This window comes from Cyanistes caeruleus, chromosome 3 (assembly GCF_971803275.1).
Source record: "Cyanistes caeruleus chromosome 3, bCyaCae1.hap1.1, whole genome shotgun sequence".
In the NCBI taxonomy this organism is placed as follows: Eukaryota; Metazoa; Chordata; class Aves; order Passeriformes; family Paridae; genus Cyanistes; species Cyanistes caeruleus.
The window spans coordinates 45,776,708-45,790,073 of record NC_141703.1 but is presented as its reverse complement, the minus strand read 5'-3'; the positions used below and the strand labels follow the sequence as shown (position 1 = coordinate 45,790,073).

The window sequence follows — 13,366 nt, the reverse complement described above, 5'->3', positions numbered from 1 at the left end:
TCTAGAAAAATGTAAAATTCGACATTCTAAAGAGATAGATAGATAGATAGATAGATAGATAGATAGATAGATAGATAGATAGATAGATAGCTTTGCATATCATATATAGTCACAAAAGAGAAAATCCAACAGAATATGGCATAAAATAAGGAAAATATGGATATGTGAATCCAATGATACAAGAACTCAGCTGCAGCAGCAAGAGTACAATTGTCAGACATCCCATAAGATGGGGTGTAGCACTCTGACTTGGCACAAGTAAGGTCACTGAGTCAGAGAATATAACCAGTGACATAAAACCAGGATTGATATAGCACTTTTATATTATCATATTATTTTCTTTTTAAATTACTGTAGATGATGATGATGATGATGATGAGTATTATTGTTTAATTTTGTACTGGTTTTACCTTGTCCTGGGTAAAAAAAAAAAAAATAAGGTATATTTAGATTAAATACTTCTTACATTTCCAGTTAGCTTATAGACATTATTGGATTGCTCAGAGAAGCATGTATTTCTTAAGGATGATTATACCAACTGACCTTAAAGAATTTATCTCTATCCAGGCTGAGTTATGCTACAATGATAAAATGCTAATGGTAAAAGTATAATCATTTGCAAAAACTCTGGATATTTGTCTAAAGCAAAAGCTGGGGAAAAAAAAGAGAAATTAATTCCCACATAGCCTAATATAATAGGATTTGGAGACATGTAGCTGTACTTTGTATACCAATGAATCTATATAAACCTATTTCTGTGTATGGACCAACACAAGGTTCACAGTTTTGTAAGAGTATTCAGTAAAGCAAATCTAAGTGTTCATTGTACACAATGAATTAAACTGTTATTCTGAAAAAAATGAACTTTTAAAAAAGTATTGAGATTATTTTTGCCATGAAAATATTTTGTCTTTATAAAAACTATTTCAATAGCAAAAAGAGGATCAAAATCAAGGACTATTTCCCTCATTTTTATTTATAATGTGTATAGAGAGAAGAACAAGAGGAAACTATTCCATTCCTTTAGCAGATTTCATGATTAAAAATACTTACTTGGCCTTGCAAGGCAAATTGGCTTGTATCTTACAACAACTCAAAGCTGTCTTTTAGTTCAAATGTAATGCTTTAAAAAATGGTACAGGTTCCATCTGTGGTTTTGATTTGCTCTCTTCTAAAAAAATCTGTTGTCACTTCAATTTAGAATGTTGCCTTGCAATTTTATCACAAAATATTCACACTAAGCAGGCCTGTGTGTCAGTTAATTTATGCATACAGATGCTAGTGCATGCACACACACACACACACACACACACAGGCACTTTTTTTGTACACTTCATAATATTTAAAAGACAGGAATAAGGATTAATTTTGGCAATTATTTATCCCAAATTGTAGGCTCAGAGTTGTCATATGAGATTTTGCATGTCTTCTTGACTAGTATCTTTCATGGCCAAAACACTAATTTTCTATTCAACACTCAGCAATCAACAGGTATGGGGAAGACTACAGATAATGTTGTGAAAGGTGATTTTTAATCTTGTGTTTTGAAGCTGAATTTATTTTTCTAAAACTTCCAATAATGTGAAAAGCACAGCATGGATTTAATGAGTTTAATGTATTGATGCATTGGGGATGCATTTAGTATACTATAAATTGCAAGTGAGTTTGGATTGCTTTGGTGTAGTAAGTCTGCTACCCCTTTGATGTATTAGATGACCTGCAGAACTGACTCATAGCTCTCCAGAGTGTTTTACAATTATGGCATATCCTCTATTTCAGGCTCACTGTTCCAGAAGTTGTGCAGCATGTGTATGAATGACATGTACACACATTTTTCATGGAGATAAATAGACAAAATATCCAAGCTTCATATATGAATTCATGTGACTCAGATGCACTGACCCATAACCATTTCCCACCTTGTGGTTTGTCATTGTTTCTGCCCTTCTTTTCACCTCCTATGAGATTAGATTCCTTTTTAATCTCTTCAACTCATCTTTCATACACTAGATGTTCACTTCCTTTAATTACTATAACGGCAACACAATCGTTTTTTTTTTTTATTTTAAGCAGTAATTGGTCTCTATTACATTACAATTTTTCATTACCTAAATCCACCTGTTTTATTAGACCTGTTTTATTTTTTTACAGTGAACCCATTTAACATCCTTTCAGTGGAACAGATTTAATACCAAGAAAAAAAACATATCTCCAAAGCTGGAAACCTAAGCTTAAGATTTAGACATAAAAATATTACAGCTGGGCACCTCCCTCACCCACTAAATTGATAAAGCTACATTTAAACCTCAGAAACTGTGTACACGACAGATTGTTGCTATGGTAGTAATGCTGTTCTTTCTCATCAAACCTTTCCCTTGAGTGCTGGGTTGCACTTTCTTTGCAGTTTCTTCTATTTCTTTGTCAGTTCTTGGCATTAGGTCGCAGTAAAAAAGAATTTTAATCAAGATTTCCCACAGAATGAAATAAGGGTATATGTATACTATATTGTAATTCTATTAGCAATTCTACTGATGATGGAAATTTCTTCCTGTTTTTTCCTTGAGCATTAAGACATTGCTCAATTCTCCCACTATATTTTTTCCCCAGAAGACTAAAAAGATTTTTTTTTTTTCTAGTTTGCAAATCAATCCCAAACTGGCAACACTGTGAAATCACAAAGCATGCCACAAATACAGATGAGGAGAGATATTGCAGGATGGTATAATCACAGACATCACCTTCCCATCTATTTTCCTTTTTCTTCTGTCATTTGAGTACAGAAGCCTCTTTCTAAAACAATACCCATGTAGTGTTTAAGGATTTTTAAATGTCGGTATATTGCTTAGGTCTCTAACCTCAATGACTGTTTTCTAGATAAACTAAAATCTTCATAATGGGTAGTCACAAAGGGCATGAGTTTTCGCTTTCTAATAGTTGATCTCCATGCTCTTTAGTTATCAAAGTTGAAGAAGCCAAGAGAAGTAAATTTTAGTGGATTTTTTTCAGAAAATCAGCATGGCATAAAATGAGCATTCACATTACATAATAACACCTTATAACTTAAACTGAAGAGTATCTTAAAGGTACATTCCCTTTCATACAATAAATAGGTTATTAATAAACAACATTTTTTAAAAATAGTTCCATTGAAGAAATATAATGACAGAGAACAGTCTCCCAGGCTATGTGTACATAACCATCTGCAAGTATTTTTCACAGTAATAAGCCATTATCTAAGAAGCCTGACAGTACAAAAAATGCGTATGAAAGTTTCTTCAAGTTTCAAAGTATGTCAAGTGTCCTTGTGTTCTTAAACCTTCATGAGTATCATGGTGATGCCCTTAGCTAACTGAAAATCTCAAAACCATCACATTTTGCTAGAATTTTTCTTCTTAATTTTTTTTTTTGCTGATTTTTTTTCATTTGTCATGAACTGCTTTCAATCTTCCAGATTTCATCAAGAATGAAGTTTTCTCTTTCTTCCTTCCTTTTTTCCATTCTTTATTGAAATTTGAAAAGATAAAGGAGATCTGGCAGAATTCTGTTTCTTTCACTTCTCAGGATTTATGCCCACATCCAACCACCTGGGAATATTTTTTTCCAGTTAGTGCAAAAATTAATATCAGTTACTAAATTATTAACTTAATTGAATAATTGGCTGCCTACAGTACTACAGTATGTAGTTTGTGCACTGCATGTCTTTAATCTCTTCTCAAAAGTTACTTAAGGAAAACCATGCCCCTCTGTAGCTGACAATTTTTATTTTTTTTTACTGAAATGGCATACAAATTAAAATATTTACATATGTTTTTTACTTAGGTTAGTAAACTTTTTGTAGTGCTCTTAGTGTTTTTATAACTTTCAAATGGCCTCTCAACATTTTTAACTTAGGACATTTGCTTTAACTGTCCTGCAAGCAAAGAAAACAATGAACTAATACTCATGACTGTAGAGGAACAAAATACTTCTTCCCATTTTTCCAGATATAAAATCTATAATATACAGAAAAATCTCCATTCATGAATTATATTTTTAGTTTGTTTCCATCCATTTTTCATACCAATGCATCTATTATATATTTTAAAGATAAATATAATAAATATATATTTAAAGACATTACATAATATAGCTGTCTGCTACTTCTAACTTAGGACAAGGAAATGCCAAAATTTCTTTCAGTTCATTGTTCTATAACAATGGTAGCACATCTTTTAATGAATTAATGATTACCTTGAAGACACTTAAAATGGGTACCACTTACACAGTTCTATCTCCTTTACACAGTCTTCTTGCATGCTTGAGTCATACTATATTATTCAGATGACAGAAAAGGTACTTTTTGCCATTTCTCCTTTCTAAATTATTGTTTTTGTACTTGAAACATTTTAGAATGCTCACCCTCTTGGGTGTACTCTAACTAATTTTTTTTACATGGAAAATGCAGTGTTTTGTGGTACCTCTGTTGTTTATATGAACTCATCAGTGTAACCAAGACATCAAATTAAATTATTGATTTATCGTTCAATGAACATTATCAATTATAAAATCAAGTTTATGTTTGAAAAGACAGTGAAGAATCATTATTTAAAAAATAACATTACTTTCAGTTTATGTTATTTTAGTGAAACTACCACACTGTATCCTAGAAACAAAGCTCAAAATAATGAAATTCTTACAAACATTTTGTTGATTTCAGTGAAAACATATATTTTGAAAAAACAATAATTTCCATGTGAATGTTTTTTTGCTTTCTACTCCCTAGAATTTTGACACGAACTTTTAAAAGTAAAAGGGTTGTTCCTCAGATGTGATGTTTTTGACATTTTTACTTCTAATCAAAATGTTTCTTTCTATATGATAACAGAATATATACAGATGTACAGAGCCTTTTTTTATTCCTGGACAATGACTCACCCTTTCTTATAATACATCTACAAGGACCTTTAAGAGTGCTATTAAAAAATTTTGCTGATTTTGATCAGTCATTTAAAGATGTTAAAAAGTAAAATAACTGGAGCTTTTTTCATTCATTTTTGTAAACAAATTACAAGCTTCCTCTTGTTGAGGTAAATACTAAAGTCCCTTTTGAATTTATGAAGCACTTCTTCTATCATACATAATTTAACTTAATATGATGGGCTGATTGAGACATATTTCATGTCACACTAAAAAATGTACTCCCCACATAATTCTACACAGTCAGTCTTGCCATTGTAAACATTGGATTTCTTTATATCCTTATTATATTTTAGGATGAGGCTCACGGTTTCCACTCTTTTATGGACGTGCTGCAGAGCTTCATAGTAATCCTTTAATTTCTTCATTTTATGAACAATTTGTCCTTGTTCAAGTAATAGATGGACAAACAGCAAATTTCAGAGAGCAGAAAAAGGGAACTTTAAGAGGGGAATCCAAGGATCGTCTGCTTTAAACTTACACTGTATAAGCTGACTATCACATATCCATTTTCCATCAGATTTCCATCTCAATCAAACTTCTATCTCTAGCAGCAGTTTTCTGTTTTGTTTTTTTAACTCAGATATGCACCACTACCACAAAAAATAGAAACTATTTTGTACCAACAGTGTCACATTTTTATCACATGTATGGACAAAGTAAACCATACTTTGAGGCCCACATTTGCCTTCAAATTAAGCAGTAGCAGCTCCATCTCCTGATTGTTTTGCAGATTAGATGAGGAAATAGTGGATCCCTTTCTTATGACAACTTTTATTCTTGTACTATAGAAAGACTAAAGTATCCATTCTTTTATATACTTTGCACATTGGCTGAGTCAGTTCTTATTATGGGCAAATTGCATCTGTTTTTCAATAGACAACACGTTTCCCAAATCCTATATCAGGCATTCTTATCAACTCTTTCTATTGATACATCCTTTTAATAGCCTTTTGGTCAGTGGTCTGTTGACTTCGGTTTTATTTGCTTGTTTGTTTGCTTTTGGTTTTTTTGCTTTCAGAATATTTACTATTCAACCAGTTAAATATAAAATATTTATTGTCAAGATAACCAGAATTTTTTGCCACATAACAAATTTATTTGCATAGTATATATGAATTATTAATGCCTTTTTTATTCTTTCTTACCTCGTATCTCTGCTAACTTTACTACTTCACTTCCTCTGAACACATATTAAGAAATTTATGATTATTGACTTTACTGCTGCTGCCCACAGAATTTTTTCCCCCACTGATACTTTTTGCTGCCTTTATCTATAATTTAAGTTACACCTACAGAAAAAAATATTGAATTATAAAATCACAGAAAAAAAACAACCTTTCTGAAGGGGTCTACTGAAAGTAGTCCTCTCTTTGAACCTCCTGCTCAAAACCCAGCTAAAATTTCATCTCTGAAGATGAAAATTCCACAGTTTCTATAGACAAACCATTTCATTGCTTAACTTTTCATAGTGTGTTTTGTTTGCTTTGTTGCCCCCACCCCTTTATGTTATAAGAATTTCCCTTTACATACCTTATGGTCTCTGTCCTTTGCTCTTTCACTGCACTCTCAAAATGAGCACAACGCTCTTTTCTGTACTCTCTAAGCAGTACAAGACTACTATTAAATCACCTTCTAAATATTTCTTCCTCACACTGTTCAGCCACTCTTCATGACATGTGCTCTTTAGTGGCTCTTCACTGTACTATCTCCAGTTTGTCTCTATCTTTGATGCTTTAAATGTGACAAAAAACAGAGATGCATTTCTTTTCTGCTTTGTTTGATTTTGTTTATTTTTCTAGTTCAAATTCAGTTTACAAATTTAATTCATCTTTTCTTAAAACATCTTTGTATGTTTCACAGTCTTTCCTGTCACAAATTTTACAGACTAGCACTGTTATAAACATAAAAGCTTAATCAGTAGTCATATCACAGAATCATGGCTTGTGTAGGAAGGGACCTTTAAAGATCATCTAGTCCAACCCTCTGTGCCTTGGGCAAGGACACCTCCTACCTGACCAGGTTGTTCAAAGCCCCACCCCACTTGACCTTGAACAGGTCCAGTGGCAGGGCACACACAGCTTCTCCAGGCAATCTGTTCTGCTGTTTCACCACACTCTTTCTGTAAAAATTTCTTCTATATAACCAATCAAAATCTAGCTTCTTTCAGTTTAAATTCCCTTGTCCTGTCAGTATGGACCTCAGTAAAAAATTCTTTCTGTTTTTCTCACAAATTCTCTTCCAGTATTGAGAGACATCAATGAGGTCTCCCTGAACCCTTCCCCAGGCTAAATATCCCCACTCTCTCTTCCTTAAGCAGGTGCTCCAGCCCTCTGATGATGTTGTTGCCACCCTTCCAACCTTCTCTAACAAGCCCATATATTTTTGTATTGGGGGCCCCACAGCTGGGTGCAGTCCTGTAGGTGGGGGCTCATCAGGCTGGAGCAGAGGAGAATAAACTCAAAATGCTGGCCACACTTCTGATTAGCTTTGAATAGGATTGCCAGTGCTTTGGGGAATGGAGAGATGTTGTTCAACAGTTGTTATTTGGGGAAAAAAAAAAAACCAAAAAAGGGGGTGGGTGGTAGTAAATAACTTACATTCAGGTCATCATTCCAAATTAGGTATGATAGGCTGACTAGATGGTTTAAAGCAAAAATAGTTTAGGAAGAAAAAAGGGGAATTAAAAAGCGATATGGACTCAAATCTGGAAATTCTTCTCTGATTCTTTAAATTCTACTTTCCTAGATTCTAAGCTTTAACAACAAGATCTTCCAAACTAAGAACTATGGTAATATGTGAAATAGAAGTCTGAGGTTTTACAATTCTTTAGTTAGAAAGTGTCTGGCATTTTGGCCTTTTCTTGTAGTTTATCTGAAACATGGTCCAGTTCCTCAGCAGGAGATATCAGGTAACAGATAAGCAGCAGAAACTTCTGAGTCTTTCCAATTTCTTCTCTGACAGCTGCATTTCAGAAGGCAAATAGCAAGCACATGTAATTCTTGAAAGAACTCTTCTATCCACTTAATTTTGTAATGGGGGTCTGGACATAGTTGTGCTGTTGCCTTACATGAAATAGTCTGTGAGCAGTACCTGGGAAAGTCTCTGGCTGCTCTCTTTTGATTTCTGACTCTTCAGGTGTCTCTGAACAATTTGGTTTGTATTTATATCTGGTCCCCAGCCATGACCTCAGGAAATCTCATAAACAATAAAATGATTTTTAAATGATTTTAAGAGGTATAAAGAAAACAGTGTGTTTTGACATCACTGTATGCAATATTTTTATCCCTTCATCATCCTCACTGATTCTTCTACCCTTCTTGCTGCCAGGCAGAAGCCATCACTAGCACAAAGTCTTTCTTCTCAGGTGTTATGTGTCCCTTACTGGTGCTAACCTCCTTCAAGGGTGCATCTCTCACTCACTCACCAACTCCTGGCTGCCCTGGGGGCTTAGTAGGAGTGGTGGAAGTTTCCCCACCAGTCCTATGACACAAAGTTACTGTTCCCCCCACCCCACAGTCTCTCAGGCTACTGTCCCTGAGTAAGCAGCAGTTCTGTCTTGGGGGGAACATGAGAACTGGGAGAACCAGCTCCAGCCATCTACGACCACCTCCAACTGGCCAAGTCTGCTCCAGCTAACTGAGAGAGGCTTGCTCTGCTTTTTCCAGGGCTGTTCTGGTGTTAGGGACTACCCAGGACAAGGGATTCTATAAAATAAATCAGAGCATATCTGCATACGTGAAATATGCTTCAAGGTAGAAGACCAATTTTAATGCCACAGTGCCTTAATTTGGAGCTACACACGGTGAACTGCTGAAGTCTGGATCAGCTCTAGGACTTGTCAGTTTAAGATATTTAAGCACCTCTAGCAGAAAAACAGTAATGCTTATTTCAGAGAGCATTACATGTGGCATGTTGTAATCCCACATGAGACTTGCCAAAAGCTTGTCACTCTTCCTATTAAATTTCAGGTATAGTATCTTCCTTGTGCAAAGGTCCTGGGCATGGTATTGAGTCCACCAGAGTGGGTTATACCCCTATATTTAAAGTGCACTATTTATTTCAGTATGTGAATCAGAGCATGAGATTGCAGTTTGTTTTCTGCTTAATTTTGTGAAGGGAGGGAAAGCATTTGGAACCACAGGGACGGTAGTGTTTTTAATTTTAAAATACCCATCCTAAGTTCCCCAAAATGGGGGGAAGTGCATAGATAATCAATTTCTTACCATGCCATGGACTTATTTTCCTTAATTTCTGCCTTTGAGAAATCATAAGCCTTTAAGGTTTATATGCAGAAATACCATTTTCATAGAACAACTTTAATTGAAGCAAATTACATTAGTCTACATTTATCACCATAATATTTGACAATGAAATAATTACCTTTATATGGAGGTTCTGAGTAATGTTATTGACTTAATTATGTCAAAGCATCCTTGTGAGGAGTGTTTTAGAAAATAAAGTAAATCACTTTTCCAAAAAGCCATGTTTTAATTACATCAGAAAATGAGCTTTGAATGCAACATCTGAGGCTTCAGAAGCTGCAATTTGTATTAGTACTAATAGCTCTTATGCAGGTAGAAGGGAACTAACAGAACATTAGATATTCAAAAGTGCTACTATATTTTTTGAGAGAAAAGAAGATTTTGCTCTAGTGTTTGTTGTATGCTTTATTTCTGGATCTTAAACTACTCAGAGTACTTGCTTATTTACCTTATATTTTTGTTTCATTGTATTTTCTTTCTATAGAAAAAATAATATTTCAAAATAAGCATTCTATGGCTGAATTCTTAGCAGTTATCAAGCATGCCACCATGCACATTTTTATCCTTGTAGAATGTACTAAAGTGAAAAGGGAAAATGTTTCCATTTAATATAAGCAAAAGGTAATCTAAACATTTTTGATTATTTAGTTATTGTTTATTTCTAAGGATCCCTTTTGACACTTTTACTCATGGAAGATAGCACCAAGTGGAAGCCCCCATCGCTGATATCCAGAACCTGAAAAATTTCTCTTGACAAGACCTTTGTAGGTGCTTACAGTGATATATGGAGTAGACTCTTAAAACACAACTACAGATAAAGGTAAGGAGGACAGAATTTTACTGACACTATGTGGCTAACAATCTATTACAGAACTATGTTGAATAGAAAATAAAATAAGGTGATTCAATTTGTTCTTCACCTTAAAAAACAAAAATGTCAAAAAAATTAGTCAAGCTAGTAAATTTTGGGGGGAAAAGGGGGGCCTCACTGGAAGGCCTACTTCATTTCTACTGAAACTAAATTTCTGTACAGCAAAATCCAGAGACAAAAGAAATAGACAAAAGATAAGAAGAGGAAGACTTTGACTTCTCCAGCAGATTTCCTAGGGTTATTGTGCAGGGTTTTATTCCTCTTTAATTTTTATTTTAATGCAGTTATTGATTTATGTAAAATGAATTGATATTCTGAACAATGTGATACTAAGATCTGAAAACAGCTTTTCTCCTTGTTATGACATTTTGAAATGAGTGCCTACAAGTTCAAGAATCCTCTCAACATTTAAAAATTGTGAAGGTTAATATTCTGCTGCTTTCATACTGAAATTAATATCTCAATGAAATAGAGAACAAAATTTAAACATAATTTTTTTAGTTAATGGATTGATAGTTCACCTACCACTATCCTAGTGGTGACCAAATTAAAACCCAGAAAGCTCTCACCCTGTTGCTTACACAGAGGAACTAATATTGAATTTTCAAGGAATTTTAACAAAAACATTTTCTTTTTCTATTAAAAATAGAAAGACAAAAATGAAACAAGAGAAAAGCCAGAAGAGAATATCTTTCATCTTCCCCTGCTGTCAAGTACTTCAACATTGAAAACTACTGACAAGCAGATGACTTTAAAAGATTTAATTGCATGTAGGTAAATTATGTGTGTAAAGTCATAATTTATGAGAATTTTATTGGTATTAGTTTTATATTCTGAGAAATATGATATGTTATAAGAAATGGAATAAAATTTTACATAAATGTTCCATAATTGGTCTAGAAATTTACCATTGAATTAACTAATAAAAAGTAGTTGAAATCTGATCCAATGTGTGTGGACCTAAGGACAGTAATTATTAATGAATATCCATGCATGTAAGAAGATGTCATATTTATTATTCATCTAAAAAAAAAAAAAACCCTAAACCAACCAACCAAAACTGAAAAAGCCTCGGAAACAAAGCAAACAAACAAAAACACACCAACCCAAAACCTGGTCAAGAATCATTATTTCTTCTTCATAAAATCTTAAAAAAGATCAGGATTTCAAAAGAAGAAAATAAGAAAACAGAATTTTAGATTTTCAAGGAGACATCTAATAGAAAACCAAGAAGCACCATTTGAATTAACCATATGGCCCATATTTGGAGTAGGAGGGCCCCTAGAAAAATCCCTGCTATTCATTGTTTTTGTCAAAAGGTTTGACAAGTATGAGAGAAATGTTAGAGGCTTTTGAAGTTGGATCTTAAGATGGAAAAGCCAAAATTGCTCTCAAGTGAATTTTTTCTTCTGAACAAAATCATCAGGTCTATGTTGTACAGTTCTAGTGGCAGGTGCTGCAAGGGTGGCCTGTGTGTGAAGATGTGGTGGGCTTCCCTGTGTCAGGAAGACCTTGCCCCAGCTGGTTCCACTATGGACCTGCTGCAGAACCCTCGTGGCCCCTCTGTGTCAACATGTTCAAGAAAGGAAAAAAGAATGCTGTATAGGCAGAAAAGAAAGGAAGGGGGAACACCAGGGGTAGAAGGTAAGGCAGAGGAGAAGGGGGAGGAAGAGAGGACCCAGGCTGGAGCAGATGGTTATTTCCTGGGAGAAGTATAGTCTGTAGGAGAACACACTCCAGAGCAGATTTCTCTTTTAATCAATAATCAATCTCAGAAGGATTGATTACAGCCAGTGGGAAAACACACAACAGGGCAAAGGAAAACTGTGAGAAGGAGGGAATGGCAAAGAGGATTTACCAATATCTATTTCTCCCTACACCTTACCCTGCTACTTAGGGAGAGAGTAAAAAAATTTGTGTGAATGTCTGAAATTAAATTTCAGAGAGTGGGAAAGAAATGCCTTGTTTTACTGTTTGTCTTGCTTTCTCCCTATCCAAATCTATTTTAAATGACAATAAAATAAATTTCTCCCAGTATTTGGTAAACAGTCTCCAGTCTTTATTTCAGCACAGAAGATTTTTAGTCTTAATTTATGTCCCAGTCTCCCCAAAGGAGGGGAGTGAATAAGTGGCTGAGTTGGTGTTTGGCTGTTAGCCAGGGCTAGCCCACCAAAACAATAAAAATATTCTGCTGACATAATCATACAAGACAGGCTTAAACTTCTGCAGAATCAGTCACCCCTGAGATAAACACTGTTTAACCAAAAGATGGAAGTATTTGTCTCCGAATTAGTAAGAATAATACAATGTTTTACATTTTCCCTTATGATGACTCTGACTTTGATATATAACCCAAGTTCTGGAAACAGCAGAATTGAAAATACTTGAAGTCAATTATCGTCAATGACTGGCTTATTTCCACAGAATGCATTACTACTGAAGTGATTAACCAGCATCTTTCACTACATATTACAACTACCTATCACTCACTTTTAAATTTGTAGCTGAAGATAGCTGTCACTGCCTCCTTCATATAGGTACAAACACACTCACAAACACGTTATTGTAGTCTCCTTCTCTCATTGCTTCACTGTACTGTTTGTTTCTCTTCAGTGACATACAAAATACCTTCAAAGGGGATAAAAATGTAATAAATAATTAGGGGCTCTTTCACACAATTTTGGGTACTGCAAAGAGTCTAGGATTATAATCACTGTCTTTGCATATGCAGTTGAACTTACCTCTGGTATTTCTTTTAGTTTAGGAAACATAAGCATAAATTTTCCTGTCTTGTATTACTGGGTTGTCAGTAATACTGAACTTTGCCAGGTAGACGGACTTTGAGTTCCACACACAACCACAACACTCACCATTATGCTCTCTAAATGCAAGAAAGGAGAGTTAGTTCATAGATAGTGTTTTCTTTGAGTTGAAGTTACAAAGCACTGTTGTGAAGACTTCTATCTCCACTGCCCATAAAGTTGTCCTCATATTTCCAATAAAACTCCAAAGAGAGACACATGTAAGAGACTAAGGAATTCTTAGGATGTTAAATATTTTAAATTTCTGTATCTGGAGGTGAAGAGTACATAAGTAAGCCAATTCCCATTCCAGATTTTTTGTTCAAGACCTGTTATTCAAATACTTAGTTAAATCTTTAAGTTTCACTATTCTGTAAGGAGGACTGGGAATGGCGATTTGCTTTGAATTTGCTCTTAATTTTTTTTTCAAAAATTAAAGATGAAATCTGCAGTATTTAAAATTTTGGACCATG

General features: G+C 34.3%; 2 long non-coding RNA genes across 2 annotated transcripts; one reads left to right on the top strand and one right to left on the bottom strand.

Moving 5' to 3' along the window:
• Nucleotides 1-1,462: 1,462 nt before the first annotated feature.
• On the bottom strand, nt 1,463-7,311 carry LOC147654128 (uncharacterized). The gene is made up of 2 exons (XR_015285457.1): nt 6,490-7,311; nt 1,463-3,584 (listed from the first exon to the last, which is right to left on the bottom strand). It is a non-coding gene; the product is annotated as an uncharacterized LOC147654128 (long non-coding RNA).
• Nucleotides 7,312-7,438: 127 nt separating this feature from the next.
• On the top strand, nt 7,439-12,138 carry LOC147654127 (uncharacterized). Its single transcript, XR_015285456.1, has 4 exons — nt 7,439-7,867; nt 8,625-8,927; nt 9,888-10,041; nt 10,742-12,138. It is a non-coding gene; the product is annotated as an uncharacterized LOC147654127 (long non-coding RNA).
• The last annotated feature ends 1,228 nt before the right edge of the window (nt 12,139-13,366 follow it).